Source organism: Phoca vitulina, unplaced genomic scaffold (assembly GCF_004348235.1).
Source record: "Phoca vitulina isolate PV1807 unplaced genomic scaffold, GSC_HSeal_1.0 scaffold6, whole genome shotgun sequence".
Taxonomy (NCBI): Eukaryota; Metazoa; Chordata; class Mammalia; order Carnivora; family Phocidae; genus Phoca; species Phoca vitulina.
The window spans coordinates 12,878,874-12,900,085 of NW_022589709.1; the positions used below are offsets into that span (position 1 = coordinate 12,878,874).

General features: G+C 44.7%; 1 long non-coding RNA gene across 1 annotated transcript in view; it reads left to right on the forward strand.

Annotated features, from left to right (window-relative positions):
• The first annotated feature begins 179 nt into the window (after positions 1-179).
• The window catches only part of LOC116631912, a 40,736-nt gene continuing 19,703 nt past the window's right edge, over positions 180-21,212 (forward strand). The window contains exons 1-2 of the long non-coding RNA XR_004299320.1: positions 180-276; positions 1,656-1,740. This is a non-coding gene — a long non-coding RNA (uncharacterized LOC116631912). The remainder of the gene's footprint in view (positions 277-1,655; positions 1,741-21,212) is intronic.

Consider the following 21,212-nt stretch of genomic DNA (forward strand, 5'->3'; position numbering starts at 1 on the left):
TTCTCCGGGTCCTGACGCCCCGATCTTTGGCTGCCGCTGTAGGGTTGGACTACAAAGCCCAGGATGCGTCGCGGTCCCTCCTTTGAGGCCCCTCCGCTTCCGGAGATCGCCTCAGCGTGGTCCCAGAGAGAAGGGGGAAGGGCCTTAATCACGCCAGCGACGAGGCCACCAATGGTGGCTGAGATGGGCGGGCTGTGGAAGTCGGGCTCAGGCCTCACCCGGCCTCTGAAAGATAAGGGGAAGGGTACTCTCTGCAGGCACTGTCGTGGCTGTTCTGTAAGTCGCGGACTTTCCCCGGAGGGAGAAAACCTGGTCATTGTACCATGGAAAGCCCTAAATGAAGGGCTGTAGACCCGCTGTTTGGGCAGACCATTGAATGCATTTGTAAATTCAAGTCATTCACATCGGGACCCCCTGGCTTAATAGAGACACCTCGAGTGTTGTTGGGGTTGGAATCATAAAAATAATGGCAATAGAAATAATAACCAACATTTATTGAATGCTTACCATGTCCTAGGCACTCCGCTAAGCACATTTTGTGGAATTACTTAGTTCAGTTAAGCAACCTTGTAAACTGCCTTACGATCATTACCACTCATTTTGAAGATGGGGTGGGATCTGAGAAGTTAAATAACTTGCGGGACACGAGCTCTTTGCCACAGTTCCGTGGTCCCCTCAGGGGCCGTGCAGCCCAGCTCCGTCCTTACAAAGGGGAAAATTTCCAGAGAAGAAAATTAGATGCTCCAGTTCTCACAGCAAAGCCAGAGACCCCTTTCCCTATGCCTCCTAGATTCTGAGTTCTAGCTGGAACAGGAACGGATGGCATTGGGGATCTTCTCCTGGCCTCCCTTCCACCCCTCCACATCTGTCCCCCAGTAAGTTGACCAGGAATTCAGTGACTTTGGCCACCATTCAGATGGTTTGAGAGTTGGCCATGGACGATTGAGCCTTACTGTCCCTCCCTTGTGAAGGATGAGACAAGGATTGCGAATATAGACAGGAAGGGACACAAACTACCAGGGAGCATGTACTGAGAGCTGGCACTGTGCAAGGTGCTTTCCTTACTTTTAAAATTTTAATTTAGATTTAATGCTCACAACCACCCTTTGAAATATAATGATTAAGAACTCCAAATTTGAATTTACATCTTGGTCCTATAACTTGGCAATACATTTGGGCAAATTACTTCATCTCTCTGATTCTCATTGGAAATAAATGATGTCTGCATTCCATGGGATTGGCATGGGGATTACAAGAAAGAAGGGATATAAAGTGGTTAACTCATTGCCTGTCATATGGGCAGTAAGTGATGACTACGTCTGTTATTGCTATTGTTATCCTTATTGTAAATATGAAGAATGGTTATCTATGCTGTTTGGCTAAGGTAATTATTTAGGACTGGACCTCAGGTCTAATTGGTACTTTGAGTTACCTTATTTTTTGTTACTTTGACCCCAGGTTCCACATTTATTGTTTAGAAATATATTTTTATTTATATCTTTTATAGAAGTATTCTTTTGAGTTCTCAGATATGTAACCAGGTAACTCTGAACCATGACTGGTAGACTTAACCTTCTTTTCCTCTTTTTTCCCCTCTTGCCATTCTATCCCATACAGAACTGTAGATGTTCTCAAATGGTTCTGTTTGCCCATAGGTTTACTGGATGAGAGTCATGATTTCTGATCGGATATGGCTTCAAAGAGTGTTCAGTATCTAATATGGGTTCACCTGCTGTTTTTGTAAGTATCGTGTACACACTCTGTTCTCTACCAGCATATATCTTTTGGTTATTTCCTGCCTCTTTCTGATAGCATCAACTTGGAAATCAAAGGGGAAGTGATATGTGTGTCTTGTGATAGGCTGGCCATGGACTGAGAGGAAGGAGAGCTAGAAATGAGAAGTCATAAGAATTTGCGTGAGTTTTGGACACAGGCACTTGCTAGCTTCTGTGGCCACAGAAATGACTTAGCTTAATTTAGCTTAAAAGTTAGGTTTACATTGGAGATGTTATGTGCCAGAAAAATACTGAATTTTTTTTTAAAGATTTTATTTATTTATTTGAGAGAGACAGAATGAGGGACAGAGAGAGCACATGAGAGGGGGGGAGCGTCAGAGGGAGAAACAGACTCACAGCTGAGCAGAGAGCCCGATGCGGGACTCGATCCTGGGACTCTGGGATCATGACCTTAGCTAAAGGCAGTCACTTAACCAACTGAGCCGCCCAGGGGCCCCCTGAATTTTGAATAATGAGAATTCTAGTCCTAGATCAGCCACAGAATTTCTGTGTGATCCTGAGAAAGTCCTTTCTTCTCTCTGGGTTTCGGATTACCCATCTTTAAAATGAAACAATTGAGGTTTCTTCCCTTTCTGATTTTTGAGGTTCACTAAAATGTCTCTTTTTCAGGAACATTATGAGATGTATTCAACTGTGCTTTCCTTTAGGTTTTTCCCAGTGTTATTGAAACTGATAGGTTATCCTGCTTCAGTTTTTGACCAGAAAGTTTCTTCTGCAGCCCCTGTTGGCTGTCTGCCCAATCCCTCCCTCCAGTACTGTCTGGGTAACTGCATTTTCTCTCTTCTCTAGCATGTCCTAAAAACCCCTCCCAGCAGAACCAGCGTGGGAGCTGGGGAGAATATCTGAAGGGGCCAAGAGACTGTCTTCCTGTCTCAATATTTATAGTTTACAAGACACAATAAATTCAACCTGTCTTGCAAAGGAATAGAGGAGAACTGCCACATCCTCATTTTGCTTTTACCGAGTGGGTATCCATGGAGGCAGGTGGTAGATTGTACCTAATGACGATTATGAGGTCTCCTGGCATGAAGTAAAGACACACACACACCCTAGCTTCAAAGCGCAGACCAAGCTTGTGACAATGGATTCTGTCTCTAATTAGATGGTCGAGAATATGTTACAGTCAGTCCTTGGATCCACAAACGCAAACCAGCATCTCACTGTGGGAGAGCATCATTTATATGAGCATCACCAGCATCACCATCATAATAGTGGAAGCACAATTGTGTCCAGAAATGTTAATTGAGCTATAACTATGTTCTGGGCACTAGAATACATGGTAGGAGGAGAGAGGGGTGAAAAAGAGAGAAATAATAATCAAGTCAACATATCAGCAAACAAGAATAGGCTGAGATAAGTGATGTAAAAGAATTAATCAGGTTGATGTGCTAGGGCAGAGAAGGAAGGCTCTATTTTAGTTTGGATAGTCAGAGAAGGCCTCTCTGAGGAGGTAGTATATGAGCTGGAATCCTTGCAAATTGCTGGGGAAGACAGAGGTGTGACTGACACTGGAGGTATATTTGGCTTTAGGAACAGAGCAAAGCATGGGCAGTTGAGAATAAAGTGTGTCAAAGTAAAGGAGGTGAAGTTGGAGAAGTGGGCACGCTGGGCCTTGAGGACCCCTGGAAGACTTTAAGCAGGGCATTGACATGATCTATGATTTTAGAAAGCCACTCTGGCTGCTCTGTGGAGATTGGGTGGACCAGAGAGGTGCCATGACTTGGAAATGGAAAGACTAGTCACCCCCAGCTTCTCCCTCACCCTCCTGGCCCCCATGCAAGCAGGGGAGGCTCCAGGAGCACTCTGGGAACTGTGTGGGAACTTGAATCTGTGTGGTGGCAGCAGAGATGGAGAGAAGTGCTGGGATGAGAACTTCATTTAACAACAGCTTACTGAGCTCCTACAATGTGCCAGGCACTATTATAGGTGTTTGGGGTGTGGTGAAGAACAGGACAAAGTCCCACTCTCCTGGAGTTTACATTTCAAGGGGGGACATAGAGAGTAAACAAGTAGACAGCATCCACACGCTTGCCCAACACAGAAAGCTGGGAGTCATCCTGGACTCCTCTCACCCCCTCCTAGCCCACATCTGACCAGTCACTAAGTCCTCTCGCTGCTGTCCTTGTGTCTCTTCCTTCCTGTCCAACCTCACTGCTTTCATCCAAGCACCAGCCTCCACATCTCCCATGTACACTCTTAAAGGCCCTTCCTGCCTCTTGACTGGCTTTTTTCCATCTACCCTCCTTACTGATACCAGAGTGAGTTTTTTCAAAAGCAAACTGGACTGTATCATTTCCAGGGCTCAGAACCATGTCTCTCCCCTCATGTTGTCTTCAGGATAAAATCCCAGCCCCTTAGCCTAGGATATAAGACCCATTATGACTGGCTGGTCTAAACTTCTTTAGCTGCATCCCTTGCATCCATGCACCCTCATTGTATGCTGTGATAAGACAAAAACTGCTTATAACAAATGGAGTACATGCTATTGCCTGATGCCTTTATCCCTTTTGTATTTGTAAGGCTCTCTTCTTGACTTCCCATTGAACACCTATTCATACTTTAAGCCCAACCCAGAAATCCCCTCCTCTGGAAAGACTTCCTTTCCTCCATGCTACTTCTAGTTTCTGCACAAGCTTCTCTTTGCCTCTCTTTGCATAGTAATATAGTGATCCCTTCACTTGCCTGTCTCCTTCAATATCAGATGAATTCTTTGAATGCTAGGATTGTGACATACTCTGCTTGGTCTCCCCAAGCTTAGCATGGGGTCTGACACAGAATGGTGGCTCACAAATAAGTAAATTGGATGGTTTGGGTCCAAGTCCTTCAAATACAACCTGGAAACTCTAGGAGCCTTCTAGAAACTTCCAACAACCAGTAATTATTGACAACAAAGGCAGCTTAGTAGCAGTGAATCATTGTACTTTATAGGGTTAATATTGAAGAGAGTATGGCCTGGGAGCCATCATGGGCTTCCTAACATTGTGTGTAATCAGGGGCACCTCTTATTACAGCTGGGCCTCTTGCTGGGCCTGAGATACCTACAGGAGTATATTTATCAAGGCCTTGACCAGGTTAGAGTAGAGTTCAATGGTAAAAGCTAGGCATCAAATTAGGCAGGATTAGGTTTTGATCTTTCATTGGTTGTGCAACTTTGGAGTGCTAATTTATCTATGTCTTGGCCTCCTCATCTGTAGAAGGAGGATAAAAAAGGCTCCCACGCCATCCATCCTTTGTAAAAATGAAATGACTTCCTGCATCTAAAGTGCTTAACAAAGTAGCTGACATATGGGAGCAAAAGGGTGGCCTTGTTGGTGACTATTAGAAAGACAAAGCATTCTTGCTGATATTTGAGCCTCAGTGTAAAGGTCCCTTTTTCCCTCGCTAGTGCACACAAGCTGACTAGATTAGGGTGTCGGTTTGACTTTCTTGTAAAACTTGAATACTTTGTTCATAGCTTTCATCATGAGACTATTGTGTCACATTTAGTCTGACTTCCTCACTCAGCTCAGAAAGCTCCCAGAGGGCAAGGACTCTGTTCTTTAACCCTCAACTCTTCTTTTTTTTTTTTTTTTTTAATAAAGACTTTATTTATTTGAGAGAGAGAAAGAGAGATAGCATGAGCAGGGGGAGAGGGAGAAGCAGACTCCCCGCTGAGTGTGGAGCCCGATGTGGGGCTCGATCCCAGGACCCTGAAATCATGACCTGAGTCGAAACCAAGAGTCGGACGCTTAACCAACTATACCACCCAGGTGCCCCTATTCCTCAACTCTTAACACAGTTCCTGGCCCATAGAAAGCTCTCACTGACTATTGAATGAGTGAAGAAGCCTTTCCTACTGGCATGTTATGTTGACATGGGGTGTTTGTGTGTGTGTGTGTGTGTGTGTGTGTATAGGGGGGCTGTTTGGTGGGATTAGAAGTAAAAGCACTGGTAGAAAGTCCATGGTAATGGAGAATGGTTAGGGACCTCTGCACCAATGAGACAAGAGACTAAGAGCACATAAGGACAGACCCCGGCAGCATAGGATTTTTCAGGCTATCACTGCCTTAGGCTGTGAGGCCTGTGTGTAGGATAAGAATAGTTTGCACAGTTCTACTTTGTAAATCAGGGCTTTGACAGAGCTTAGCCAATTACCCAGCAAGAATAGCTAGTTTTCTGGAGCTTAGAGCCTTTTAAAAATTCCAAAACTGGGGAATAATCAAAAAAAAAATATTTTTTTTACTTACTTTGAAAAGCAGGATTAAAAAAACCCTACCCACCTTTTCAATATTCTCTTTATCTACAATATAAATTATCAGACACTTCCTATGCACAAACCCACAGATGAGAGGAAGGAAGGAGCCAGGAATAAACCAAGTGCTTCACATGAAGTCATCAAATGAGGGATAAGGAAGAGTAAAGAGTATAGTGTGGTGGCCAGACTAGAGGAATGCTAGGCAAAGTGTGGCACACAGGTGGGTGCTGACCCCGGACTGTCATTAGTTCCCAGTGGGATATGGAGCTTGCAGCAGAATGTGTATCAACTGCCTCACTGAGCACACTGTTTTTAGTTCAGCTGATAGTCTTTTCCATAGTGAGATATACTCCATGAAGGTAGCCCTTCTTTATTTTACATTTTGGCCCTATCTGTCACTGCCTTAGGCTTGGACCAGTAACAAATAGTTTACTGACCAGCTACTTTAGCAATATAGGTCTAGAGGATGGACTTTGAAATCAGTCAGACTTGACTGTACTACTTAAGCTTTGGATTCCAAATCTGGAAAATGGCAATTCATTCTTACCCACCAATGTTTTGAGCACATACTATATTTTAGGTACTGTTCTACGAGTTGAGGATATTGCAGTGACCTTGGCTGATAGGATTCTTGCTTTCAAGGGGCCTACTGACAAAGAAGTGAGATAATTACAGTTTACAATACATGCTATTAAGAAAGTCAACTAATGGGGCACCTGGGTGGCTCAGTCCTTTAAGCGTCTATCTTCAGCTCAGGTCATGATCTTAGGGTCCTGGGATGAGCCCCGCGCGGGGCTCCCTGCTTAGCAGGGAGTCTGCTTCTTCCTCTCCCTCTCCCCCTACTCCCTGCTTGTGCTCTCTTTTTTTTTTTTTTAAAGATTTTATTTATTTATTTGACACAGAGAGAGAGAGAGACAGCCAGAGAGGGAACACAAGCAGGGGGAGTGGAGGAGGGAGAAGCAGGCTTCCCGCCGAGCGGGGAGCCCGATGCAGGGCTCGATCCCAGGACCCCGGGATCATGACCTGAGCGAAGGCAGATGCTTAACGACCGAGTCACCCAGGTGCCCTTGCTTGCGCTCTCTTGCTCTCTCTTTCTCAAATAAATAAATAAAATCTTAAAAAAAAAAGAATAAAAAAAAGTCAACTAACTTTGATGTGTAAGTAACAGATTGATTGATTAGGGAATGGTTGACTTGAGAAGTTTAAGAAGCAACCAGTTATGCAAAAAACTTGAGGATGAGGTTCCAGGCAGAGGGAAGAGCATGTACCAAGGCTCTGAGGCATTTTGGGGAAACAAGGTGACCAGTGTGTCTGAAGTGGAGTGAAGGAGGGAGGTAGAGGGTGGGGAGATGAGGTCAGAGAGGATCCAGTTCATGCAGGCCTAGCAGAACACAGAGAAAGGGTTTGGATTCCAATCTTTTTTTTTTTTTTTTAAGATTTTATTTATTTGACAGAGAGGGACACAGCGAGAGAGGGAACACAAGCAGGGGGAGTGGGAGAGGGAGAAGCAGGCTTCCCACTGAGCAGGGAGCCCGATGCGGGACTCGATCCTAGGACACTGGGATCATGACCTGAGCTGAAGGCAGACGCTTAACAACTGAGCCACCCAGGTGCCCCTGGATTCCAATCTTAAAGCAAAGCAAAACCCTTGGAGGGTTTTAAACCAGGTCATAAAATTTCTTGGAAACCATGCTAAAGAGTTTGGATTTACTCCAGAGAACAATAGAGACCCATCAAAGCAGGGGAGTGTCAGGATTAGAACCAGGTTTTAGAAAGTTTACTTTGGCTGTGGTAAAGGTAACAGCTTAGATGGGGCTCAGGCAAAGAGACCAGCTAGGGGAAGACATTCTGGCCATGGAATGAGTGAATAAGTATAAGAGTGATTGAGTTAATATCATTAACTAGACCACAAGCTTCCTTATGTTGTGAGCCTCACCAACTCTTGCTTTGGATGTTTCACAACACAAACATTAGGTCTTTGTGAAAATCAATGTTTAATTCATATCCAACTAGTTGAATTGACTAGCTAACAGAAAGTCAACCTAGCTTCTCCATCTCCTCTGCAGAAGCTGAGTCATTGCACAGAGCTCTGATCTTACCGTGATGTAGATGTCTGTCTCCTTTACCTTGTTCACTTCTTCTTCTTTTTTTTTTTAAGATTTTATTTATTTATTTGACAGAGAGAGAGATAGCGAGAGCAGGAACACAAGCAGGGGGAGTGGGAGAGAGAGAGAAGCAGGCTTCCCGCGGAGCAGGGAGTCTGATGCGGGGCTCAATCCCAGGACCCTGGGATCATGACCTGAGCCAGATGCTTAATGACTGAGCCACCCAGGTGCCCCTACCTTGTTCACTTCTTACCTGTTTACATTGACGCCCACTGATGCTCAAGGCCACAGGTGAGTCAGTTTCCAGCAGCAACTGAACTGGGGCAATTAACATCTGGAACCAAATAAATGCCTAAGCTCTGTTTGGAATGTCTGCTTCTAGAGTCATCCAGCCACAGAGTCTGTTGCACAAGGCAAACTGGCACTTGGCCTGCTTAATAGAATTGTCAGTGCTTCTACATGAGAGAAGACCTATTCATTACCAGAGGCTTTGCTAGCCAGCATTGGCTCAATCAATATCAAGTAACAATGATGAGTAATGTTTATTGAGCAGCTACTGTGTACCAGGCACTGGGCTAAGGATTTACATTTTTTTTTTCTCATTTTAAACCTCACAACAATCTTATACAATAGGCATTCTTAACTAACTCCATTTTATTTTATTTATTTATTTAATTTTACATGTGTGAGGGTTTTTTTTTTTAAGATTTTTTTTTAAGTAATCTCTACACCCAACATGGGGCTCGAACTTACAACCTTGAGATCAAGAGTCACATGCTCTACCAACTGAGCCAGCCAGGCACCTCTTAACACCATTTTAAAGAGAAAGAAATTGAGAATCAGAGAGACTAAGTAACTTATCTAATGTCATATAACTAATAGGATGCTGACCAGGATTTATACCTAGTTCTCTTTGATTCCAAAACCTTGTGTCATTTTAATAGTAATTTTTAATTTATTTTATTTTTATTTATTTATTTTTTTTAAGTTTTTTTTTTTAATTTATTTATTTGACAGAGAGATAGAGAGCACAAGTAGGCAGAGCGGCAGGCAGAGGGAAAGGGAGAAGCAGGCTCTCCGCTGAGCAGGGAGCCTGATGTGGGGCTCCATCCCAGGATCCTGGGATCATGACCTGAGCCGAAGGCAGCTGCTTAACCGACTGAGCCACCCAGGCGCCCCTAATTTATTTTATATGTTAGTGACTCTTTATAATTATTAAGGTTATATATGCTTATTATCATAACTCAGGCAATTTAAGATTATATAGGGTAATTATGGGAACTATCTGTTCTGGTTATCTATTGCTGTGTAAAAAATCACTCCAATGCTTAGTGACTTTAAAAAAAATGGCAATGATTTAGGGGATGCTGCGGGCCATGGCTGCTGAGTAGCACATGACCCCAGGGGCGAGGTGTGAGGTGGCTGTGGGGATGTGGGGCTGGCTTGGAGGCCATGGGGAGAAGGCAGGCTGGGGCTGGGGTCAGGGGCTGGCAGCACTTGAGCTTGGAGCCGGGGCCCGGGGCCACGCACTACCAACTTGTCTACGCTTGCAAAGTCTGTTGGACACGGTTCTCCAAGCACATCTCCAAGCTGGCCTATCACCAGGACGTGGTCACTGTGACATGCCCCAGCTGCCAGAAGCACTACATCATCATAGACAACCTGGGCTGGTTGTTGGACCTGGATAGGAAGAGGAATATTAAAGAAATCCTGGAGGTCAGAGGGGAGAAGGTGTGCTGAGTGGCTGGTGACGGGGCTGTAGAGCTGGTTTTAGAGGCTGCAGGGAACCCCAAATCCGCCACTGCTCCAGAAGGGGGTGAGGACGAGGATCCCACTCATCCTGGCAAGATGGAGCCCAGCTGACTCTACCTTTTGCCTTTGAGAAGATGCTTTGGCCCCAGGCCCTTCTAGACTTGCCTGTTTTCTATCAATAAACAGACAAGGGGCGCCTGGGTGGCTCAGTCGTTAGGCGTCTGCCTTCGTCTCAGGTCATGATCCTAGGGTCCTGGGATCGAGCCCCGCATCGGGCTCCCTGCTCCGCGGGAAGCCTGCTTCTCCCTCTCCTACTCCCCCTGCTTGTGTTCCCTCTCTCGCTGTGTCTCTCTGTCAAATAAATAAATAAAATCTTTAAAAAATAAATAAATAAATAAACAGACAACACTTGGAAAAAGAAAGCAATAATTTAATTCTCTCTCATGGTTCTGGGGCCTGCCTGGGTTCATCTAGTCCTATCTCACTCATTGTCTCCTATGTGGTTATAGTTGGATATTGGCTGGGGCTAGAATCTTCTTAAAGTTTTCTTATTCCCATGCTGACTATAGACTGGGACCTTAGTGGGGCTGTCTACTGGAACACAATCCCTTGGCCTCTCCCTGTGGCCTGGGCTTTCCTCACAGCATGATGGGTGGGATCCAAAAGTGAGAATCCCAAGAAAGAGGAAATAGAAGCTGCTCATTTCTTAAGGCCTGGGCCAGAAACTGACATAGTACCACTTCTGCTGTTTTCTATTGATCAAGCAGTTGCAGAACCAAGGTTGAAGGGAAGGAGACAGATCCCACTCTTACATGGTAGGAATATCAAAAAATTGGGAGGTCAGATTTTAAAACTGCCATAGTCTGCATCTGACCACAAATTATGTTCTTCCTTCACTCAAAATGCAGTTGTCCTATCCAAAGACCCTCCCAAACATCTTGTGCCATCAGGGACAGACATGAAGTCCAGGACCTTGTCTTCTGTATTACTTCTAGGTGTAGATGAGGTGCCTTGAGTATGGATCTTTAGTTATAGCTCTTCAAGAATGATACTTCTTGATCTGAGTAGCTGTGAACAAAAAGACAGATTATTGGGACGCCTGGGTGGCTCAGTTGGTTAAGCATCTGACTCTTGATTTCAGCTCAGGTCATGATCTCAGGGTTGTGAGATTGAGTCCGGTGTCTGCGTGTCTCATGAAGTTGCAATTGTCTGGCTGGGGCCAGAGTCATCTTGAAGGTTAGCCTAGGCTATACCGATCTCATCCCTCCTCGGAGAATGTATAATAACTGGGATATGGATAGACTAAGCTAGTTAACTAAGGAGAGCCAAGCTGAGAGGCCATGGGGACTTTCAGAGTCAAAATGTTGCTGAGGCTGGTATATTGGGTCATATGCAAGATGGTTAAACAAAGCAAGTCATCTGTTGGAAAAGAAAACCAAGATGTAAAGATGACAGAGAGCACTGGGCACTCTGATTCCTGGTGGCTTTCCAAGCCCATAAGTCCTGGCTGTGCTTTGTTTCCATTATACCTCTGCATTCTTACCATAAACTTCCATTTTTGCTGCGTTGGCCTAAGGAGATTTCTGTTTCTGACATGCAACATATTGACCTGACTGGACCCCTGGAGGGATGTTGTGAGGATCTTTATTATTCTCAAGGAGTGGTGGGAAGAAATGAGTATGTACTTCAGGGCCATTGATTGAGATATTCGTGTTATTACCCATTATGAATGCAAGGAAATCTCCATTGTACTTCCCTTAGGTACCAAATTCTGCTAGGAACTGGGTATGTGGAGGTAAACAAGGTTGGCAAGGTTCCTGTCCTCATGGAGCTCACAGTCTAGTGAGAATCACCCAGAGCCAAGTTCAAATTCCTCCTGTGTCAGGTACTAGCTGGGTGAAGTCCCCACTTTTCACCTGGGAAATGGGCAGCACTTTGTGGACCCAGTGTGAAGATTAAATGACATCTGTGTATTTGCATGGAGATGTGGAGACCATATGGCACATGAAAGACCCTTAAATATTTGGGTTTATTTTTCCTTGTGTTGTTTTCTTAAACTGGGGGCTGGATAATACTTTGTTGTGGAAGGCTACCCTCTGCTCTGCAAGATGTTGAGCAGCATCCCTGGCCTCTACCCACAAGATGGTGATAGCACTCCCTCTGACCCCAAGTTGTGATAACCAAAAATGTTTCCACATACTGCTAGATGGGCCAAGGGGTAGAGATTGGGTGGGCAAAATGGCTGCCTGTTGCAAACCATTACATCAGATAAAAGGCAGACATTTATGCCTAAAGCTACAGACTCTAACATCTACCTCTAAGTTTGACTTCCCAATCCGCCTGACTCCCTTTCATGGTTTTGTTTTGTTTTTTTGTTTCTTTGTTTGTTTTTGCTTCCAAAACTAAATGGCATCAGGAGGAAAGTAGATACTAATGCCAATTTTGTAGTATTAATGCTGAAGAAAGGAAAATCTACATAGCCCCATCCCTCCTTCCTTCTCTGAGGCCAAGCCCAGTTTTGCCTGTTTAATTACCTCCAGTGATTTCAGCATTAATCAGGTCTGTTGATCCACCCTGGCATGAGAAATAACAGAGTTGGCCAGATCTGATAGTGCAGAGAAATTGGAGGCTTTCCCTAGCACTGTTTACACAGGCCTCATCTGGGGGTTGAGGGTCATAGCTTTGGTGGCTTATAGCTGGAACACACTTGTCATTACCTGAGGGAGAGGAAAAGGGTTCTGTTTCGAGTGGTAAGCACAGAATTTCACAGTAGGGGGGGCATGGGCCTAGCAGTCTGATTTGTATAGAAACTAAATTTGCATGGCAAGAATATGAATTATCCATAGATTCTGTTTAAAAGAACTATACAAGTATCTTAGTTTTCTAAAAGGCCTTTATTTACACTCTACATAAGTTTGGGGAAAAAGTCAGTTCATTTTAAATATTATAGTGCTATGATAACAGTTTTGTTTGGGCTGGGGCTTTCTTCTGGCACGGTACTATTAGGGCCTATGGGGTAAGACTGGCGTGGCTCTCTGACTCTCCGTCTTACCACTTTCTCTCTTGTTCATTTACTCGCCTTCTGCTGTTCCTGAACACCAAGTTCCCTTAAGGCCTTTGTACTTGATGTTTCCTTTTCTTAGAACTTGCCCTGTCTTAGCTGGTGTGGGCTGCCATAACAAAATGCCATAACAGGCTGGGTGGCTTAAACAACAGAAACTTATTTCTCACAGTTCTGGAGGCGAGGAAGTCCAAAGTCAAGGTGCTAACAAGGTAGTTTCATTCAGAAGCCTCCTCTCTTGGCTGACTGGTGGCCTCCATCTCTCTGTGTGCTCACACAGCCTTTCCTATGTGCATGTGCACAGACAGGTGAGAAGAGTAAGCTCTCTGATGTCTCTTCTTCTAAGGACACTGTTGGATCAGAGACCCACCCTTATGACTTCATGCAACCTTAATTTCTTCCTTAGTGGCCCCCTCTCCAAATACAGCCACACTGAGGGTTAGGGCTTTACTATATGAATTTGAAGGGAGGGAAGACACAAACATTCAGTCCATAACACTCCCCATTAGGTCTAAATTGGTTTAGTTCTTGGCTATCTACAACACATCTTCCCTCCCCTTTTTTTCTGTCACTCACTGTCCTTCTCTGCTTTGTTTTTCTTCCTGCACTTAATACCACCTAAAATTATTTTACATTACACGAGTGGTGTTTATTTTCTGTCCCTACGTCTTAGATGAGTTAATGATTAAATGAGCTTGCTTAAATAAATTATTCATTCCACAAATTTTTATTTTGTGCCTACAGTGTGCAAGGCACTGGACTCGGTTCTAGGGTTGCAGTGATGAAGAAAAGTATGCATACTCCCTGCCCTCATATTGCTTACGGTGTTGTAGGAGCATTTATTGAATACTTACTAGGTACCAGGTATGGTGCTGAGAATTTAACTTAGATTATCTCACTTGATCTTTATAAAAATCCTATGATGTAGGTCCTATTGTTTCATTAATTTTATGAAAGGGACCATTAGGCCCCACATGGATAAGCCACTTTTTCAAAGTCATTCAACTAGTTGGAGCTGGGTCCTACAGTCTGGGGCCATAGTTGATGCTCTTGACCACTATCCTAAACTGCATATGGAAGACACAGTAGAGTACATTGAGGGGATGAACAAAATCACGTATGGCTGTAACCTTAATATCAAAAAGTATTCAATACTGATTATTCCCATTAACCAGCGGTTATATATCCAAAACAAGTTTGGGTATAAAAACCTACATGCACAAGATTGATATTCTGAGGCATTATTAAGAATGTTATAAAAAAAAAATCACTGCCCATGGGATTCCTTTCCTTTAGAGTGTGTGATAGAAAACCCAGTGGGGCCTTTGGAGGCAGGCAGGGGGATTTGGGAGCAGACTTGGATTCATATCTTTGCTCTGTCATTTACTGCCCTTGGAACCTTGAGCAGGTTCTGAGACTGAGTTTTCTTAGCTGTGAAATGGGGATTATAATACCCACTTCATAAAGTGTTAAAATATCCCTGCAAATAGAGGATACTTAATGAATGGTAGTTAGCTTTTACTATATTATTTTCACAGTGCATTTAAACTATAATTTGAGGGGCGCCTGGGTAGCTCAGTCAGTTAAGTGTCTGTTTTGGCTCAGGTCATGATCCCGGGGTGCTAGGATGGAGCCCCACGTTGGGCTCCCTGCTCAGTGGGAAGTCTGCTTCTCGCTCTGCCCCTCCCCCTGCTCATGCTTTCTCTCTTTCTCTCTATTATAAATAAATAAAATCTTTTAAAAAATAAACTATAATTTGATTTTTAAACAATTAACCTGTTCAGAATCATGTGTGTTACATAAAGTGAGGCTAACCTGGAAGACTTGAGTTGTGTAACCTGATCACTTGGAAGCAGCTATTTCTCCATCAGTTTCCCTGAATGCCTCAAGATAATTTCATCAGTCCTAGATTCCCTTTCCCCTAGAAGGAGTATCTTTGGGACTGGCAGTCTTCCGAGGTTCTGGGAGGTCAAAGGAATCCAGGTCCCTTGGCATGTGTCTTTCTCTCTGCCTCTAGATTCAACAGGAAGAAGTCTGGGTCAGTGTTAGTGGGTTGGATAAGGAAGAAGTGAGAGGAGGAAAAAGAAAAAAAATTGAGCATGGGTCCAAGTTATACCCAGTTCCCAATGGAGCCCCAGAAACTCTCTCTTTCCCTTGGGCAGGACAGAAAGAATTAGAATCTTGCCATCACTGGCTTGTCAGACCACGTGGTATCATGCTTTTGGCTGTGGGTGTTTAGAAGGCTGTGGGTTGTGCCTGCTGAATATTCATTCTCACTTCTTATAAAAATAACTTGACTGTTTTTTCTTTGGGAAACTAATCTTCTCCCACTCTTAGTCGCTGTTCCAGGTCCAGGTAAGTCTGTAGCCAGGCCTAGCAATTAGTGTGTTCCATTCCTCTTTCCACAGTGATTGGTTCCAGGATGGCAGTATAATCCAAAGCTGGGCCAATGAGGCTCAATTTCTGTGCTTTTATTGGCCTTCTTTCCCCTCAGGTATGCTAAACTCTGGGCATGTAATCCTGCTTCTTCTGCCTCAACCCTCTAGAGAGAGTTTAGCCCAGAGTGGAGGCAATGAGGCAAGAGACCTCACAATATCATTCCAGTTCCTCCATCTTATCAGGCTTCCATTTTCAGTTACTTGAACGAATAAACCCAGTTCCTTCATTTTTTCTTTTCTTAAATCAAGTTGATTTTGGTTTTTGACACTTGGAGTCAAGAGAGTCCAAGGGAGTAATACATCTGACTTTGTGGAACTGGAATGAGCAGATGAGGCAGCCAAGATGTGAGGGGGGATGGGAAACCATGTCCTATAGAAATCATAGGGAGACCAGCAGTGTTCACCTCTGTCTGAGGGGCTGCTGCTGGTTGGGGCTGTTGTTTGTCTTACCTAGTTTGTGCTCTTGGGAGTAGAACTAGACCAAAGACAGGTGGTTAAGAAAGAACAGATGGTAAGTATGTTATTTCCAATAGTGATTACTGAAGAAAATAGGTGGAAATTTCTAGTGGGGGAGTGAGTGCCCCATCACTAGAGCTGTCTGATTCCAGGAAGCTGGACTGACCCCGCTGGGAATGTTAAGCATGGCTGGTGGAGGGGAGACATATTTAGACTGACTTTGAGCCCCATTTCTATTTTGGGAGTTTCTGATTAGATGCAAATTGTTTGAATATATTATTTAGCCTGCAACATGTATAAATAAGCCAATATTTCACTAACAAGATGTGCTCTTGTGAGGACTGTGTCTTGCTTACCTCTCTAGCTTAGGGCAGATAGAGGGCAGGTAACTTGGTGATGAAAATCAAATGCCCTGCCATCTAATCCTGAGTCTGTCACTTGTTTGATGAGTGACCTTGGGCAAGTGACTCCATACCAGTAAGGTTGTGTCCTCTATGTAACATGGGGATCCTATTATACCTACTGCTTAGGGTTGGCATGTGGGTTGGCCATAAGGCATCGTAAGCACTTGTCTGACAGCTGTTATTACTAATTGCTCAGCCCCTGCCTGTGGAGTGAATGAACAAAGGTGCTGGGAGAACCCCAGAGAAAACCCTGCCAACTGGTTTTAGAAAGGAACTCAGGGTGAATTTGGGAGGAAGAAAAAGTGTGACAGTCAAGGAGGGCTCAGTTCTGCTCTTGTTGATGGGACACAATGCCTGAATTCTAGTTTCTTCTTTCCTGGATAAATTGGCATGTATCTTATGTCAGGTTCTCTAGAAGCTGAGTGGGAGGAGGATAGAGACACTGTTCAAGTGATTTATGAGGGACAGTGCTCCCAGGAGATGGAGAGTGAGCAGGACTGGCTACACAATTTTTTGGGTCCAGAGCAAAATGAAAATGAGGAGCCCCATTTTCAAAAGAACAGGGAAAAAGTGTTATTAAGGATACTAACATATAAAACCTTTTTCTTTCTTCTACCATTTTTCTTTCAACTTGCCATGGTATTTTTTATTTGCTATTTAATATAGTTCTAAGTAAAGCAAAAATAAAAATTTAAATTATTAGCATGAATTTTACCATTTATCTTCACTTTGTGCAATGCCAATTTTAATTGCAAATATCACCAAAATTATATTAATTAGTATTTTTGTGGTTCATCCCCAGAAGGTGCCTCTAGCTAGTCAGAAGACACAAACACAAGCCAGACCCAGGAAAGTTGGAAGGGAGGGTGTGCAAGGCAGAAAGATACACCAGCACCTGACATGCTGCGTCCTGGCTGAGGAATTTGAGCCAGGAATGTCCCCTTCCCATAGGTCACCCATTCTGACCCACAGTGGAAGGAGACCCTAAGCTTATTTCAGCCTCTGTCCCTTCACTGGGGGTAGGTGAGAGGCTTGTTCTTGCCACATTGCTTGCCAAATGTGCTGTGGCATTGCCGGCCAGAGGCAGGGACAGCTACCACCTTGCCCAGCTCTACCTTTCCTTGTGTCTGCACTCAGGCCCTTGCTGGGGGCAGAGGGCTGCTGCCGTCACTGCACAGGGCAGGGAGGGAGAGGTGCGGCAGAAGGAAGGGTGTTAGGGGGTAGAGGAGGTGGGAAGGTGCTGGGAGGTGGCACTGCCTGTGAGCCAAGGCTCCAAGTCCCTGGTCATCCTTATTAATTTCATAGGACTTCCCCTACAAAACAGATTTAAAGATAAACTTTTTAAGAATTTCAAGATGGCAGGTGCAGAGCAGTAAACTCCAAGCAAGGTGAGCATTGGACCCTATGTGACTGCCTTGGTCTTAGGCTTGAGAATATCTCTGACCTCATTCTTTGGCTCATCAATTCTTGATCTCTTTTCATTGTGTATATTAAGCAGTACCCTAGTTGGATGTCCTAATTTGCTCCCAAGATTACTATGTTCGATGAGCCATCTATCTAGATCCTTGCAGGTCAGGGCCCCTGGCCACCATTCCACCCTTGTTGCCCTTTATGGTAATTGCACCCATCTTGTTTCTCATGGTTGAGTGCTTCTGTTGGTCTTTACTATTCTGGAATTTTATTATCCAGTTTTTTTCTAGGGAGCCCAGTTCTGTTACAGCACTTCCTATAGGAGACAGCCACTACGGAGCTTCGTGAGGAACTGTTGCCAACCTTACCAATACTTTTTTTTTTTTAAGATTTTATTTATTTATTTGAGAGAGTGAGCAAGTGCGAGCTGGCGGAAGGGCAGAGGGAGAGGGAGAAGCAGGCTCGCTGCTGATCTGAGAGCATGAAATCCCAGGACCCTGAGATCATGACCTGAGCCAGAGGCAGACGCTTAACCGACTGTGCCACTCAGGTGCCCCTCACCAATACTTTCTTATCTCCCTGGTAAAGGGAGAGTCCTCCAGGCCTTCTCAAGGAACATGGTCGGCTGATGGGTTTTCCTGTCTTATATGGTAGGCCCATTCTAGCATGCCTACTACTCTGAGCCCGTCAAACCTTCCCTCCAGTTTGCAATGGCAGTTTTCTGGCATCTCTGCATTGTTGTTTGGCTCATTGCTTTTTCCAGTCTTTCAAGAGCCTCCCTTCAGCATATCGGAAACATCCCCTGGGGTCATCCTGTGACACTGGAGAGAAGGCCCCTCTTTATCAACAAACTCTACATTATCCAGCTAATATCTCACCTTCCTTGATCCATCACCCTTGGAATCCTCCACAGACATTTTCCCCTCCCCCAGTTGGGGCTTGTGCATATTGGCCAGGTCTGATATATAATCCCTTTCTTTCCTCAGTAAGCCTAGCACTTTCTGAGTTGGTCCATGCTAAGGTTTTACCCTGATGATCAGTCTGATGGCCAGGAGTGGAGGTGGGGCAAATCTCTAGAAGGGCAAACATTGTTTTATAAAGCACCTGACTCATTTTTCAGCAAGGTAGAGTGGAGGTGAGGGCTTATCTTCCAGCAAGGGAACAGGGACACTTTGGTAGACCCAGAGGGTTCAGGTGTATCTGGGCTTATCTCTTCAGATAGCCCCTCCCAAGAATCTGCATCCCCTCTTTCCCTGTCAGGGCCTTGTCTTTGGGGTAAAAGGATGTTCCTAGCAGAGAAATGGGCTGCCTGCTCTTCAGCTCTTTGTCAGCCTTCCAGCTGTGGGAGGTAAGGGTCCCTTTAAATGCTGCCAATCAGGCCCTCTGAAATTGTTTATCAATCAGTCTGTCAGCTTCTGTCTTCAACACATCTTAGCACACCCAGTTCCATGGTCTATTTGGTCAGCATTTGTCCCAGACCTTGCAGATGCCAGAGGGACTGTAGCAGCTGGTGCTCCCCTCCCACTTCCCCCTGCCTATTCTCTGAAGGTGAAAGTCTTAGAAATGGCACCTGCTGCAACAGGCATTTGGTTTCCTAGGACACTTTCCAGTATCAATGGTTTTGGGTTGGTTTCCCTAGAAGCAGAACCTGAGATAGGGTTCATTGTTTAAATAATTTTTTGAGGGAGCAAAAATAGAAGGGGAATGAAGAAGCAAGACAAGGTGGCAAAAAGCTAAGCAAGAATGTGGTCTCAACAGGAGTGTAGTTGTAGCCTGATTTCCCTGGGGCACTCTGGAGCCCTCATGGGATCACAGAGTTGGCCCCAGCCTGGCAACCTGCCTTTCACATCCTCCTCTATCCATCAGTCATTGGCCTCCTCTCTCCAATCAAGGAGCGCACTCTGCTTTTCTCTCCTCCTTCTCAGAAACCTGTCTCAGCGGAAAGCAGATCCTTAGACTCAGGGGAGAGAAGATCGAAGAAGTTCTTTGGCCTTTGGCCCAATTTCTCTGGAAAATGATTTCGGGATTGAAGACCTTTTAATTCATTGTAATGCATGTCACTGATACTGTCTCTACTGGGATGGCTTTTGCCCCAGGGACAATGAGGAGGCCTGGCAAAATGTGGTGTGCAGCTAGGTTTGCTTTCTGGGATCCCAAAGCTGGACAATTATGGACACCACATGGATCATGTTGGAAAGGACTTTGTCTTTGTTTCCCTTTGGTTCCTGGGATGTTCACTACATGTTTATTAATTACCGACTGAGTTGGAGAATCAATATGAAACCTGAAGAATGTAGAGTATAATAATTGATTTTCTGGGGCGCATGGGCGGCTCAGTCGGCTAAGCATCTGCCTTCGGCTCAGGTCATGATCCCAGGGTCCTGGAATGGAGCCCTGTGTCCGGCTCCCTGCTCAGTGGGGAGCCTGCTTCTCCCTCTTCCTCTGCCGCTCCCCTGCTTGTGCTCTCTCTCTCTCTAATAAGTAAATAAAATCTTACAAAGAAAAAAAAAAAGAATTGATTTTCTGTTTTTCAACCAAATATTTTAAGTGGGCATGAGAGGCAGGGATGACAGGGAAGGAGGAGGGTGTGATGGTTCAGAGCCTGGTCCCCGGATTCACATGGACCTGAGTTGGAATCCCAGCAGTGACTCCTCATAGCAGCATGACCTCGAGCATGTGGCTTCAATTCTCTGAGTCTTACTTTTCCTCTTGGGGATGACACCCGTTTTTACTTCATAGAGCTGATAAAAGGCTTAAATGGGATTCTGCATGAAACAGATTGAGCACTGGGCATCTAGTGACTGCCTAGTGAATACCAACTATTATTTTTTTTTTAAAGATTTTATTTATTCATTTGTCAGAGAGAGAGAGAGAGAGCACAAGCAGGGGCAGCGGCAGGCAGAGAGAGAAGCAGGCTCCCCGCTGAGCAAGGAGCCCGATGCAGGACTGGATCCCAGGACCCTGGGATCATGACCTGAGCCGAAGGCAGACGCTTAACGACTGAGCCACCCAGGCACCCCGAATACCAACTATTATTGATAGCAGAGTGTTATCTGAACCTTTTTTGGGCAGTGCATATTCTGGAGGCAGCATGATAGTGCGGAAGAAGTCAGGTCTTTGAAATCTGAGAGAATTCGCTTCCATTTCTGACTCTGCCACTGCCTAGCTCTGTGACTGTGGGCAATTTACTTTCCCTCTCTGATCTGCCGAGAAGGAGGAAAATAACTGCATTGCAGAGTTTTGGTGGAGAAAGCATCCAGCCCAGATTATGGCTCACTCAGAACTTACTCAGTTCTCTTTCTTCTTCTCATTTTACAACAACAGAATGTTTAGCTCATGCCTTTATTTCCTCACATGTGACTTGGGGCCAAAGTTGGCAATTAGATTTTTTAAAGTTTCTCAAGGTAGGGCACAGAATGGGTGAGACCATTAATTAAACGCTGGCTTTGGAAGACAAAATACTACTGCATTCCAAAAGGAAACTAACTATTAATTGGAACAGAAATATTCAGGCTCAAATAAGCAAAGACAACAAGCTCTGAGATGCCATTTTAAC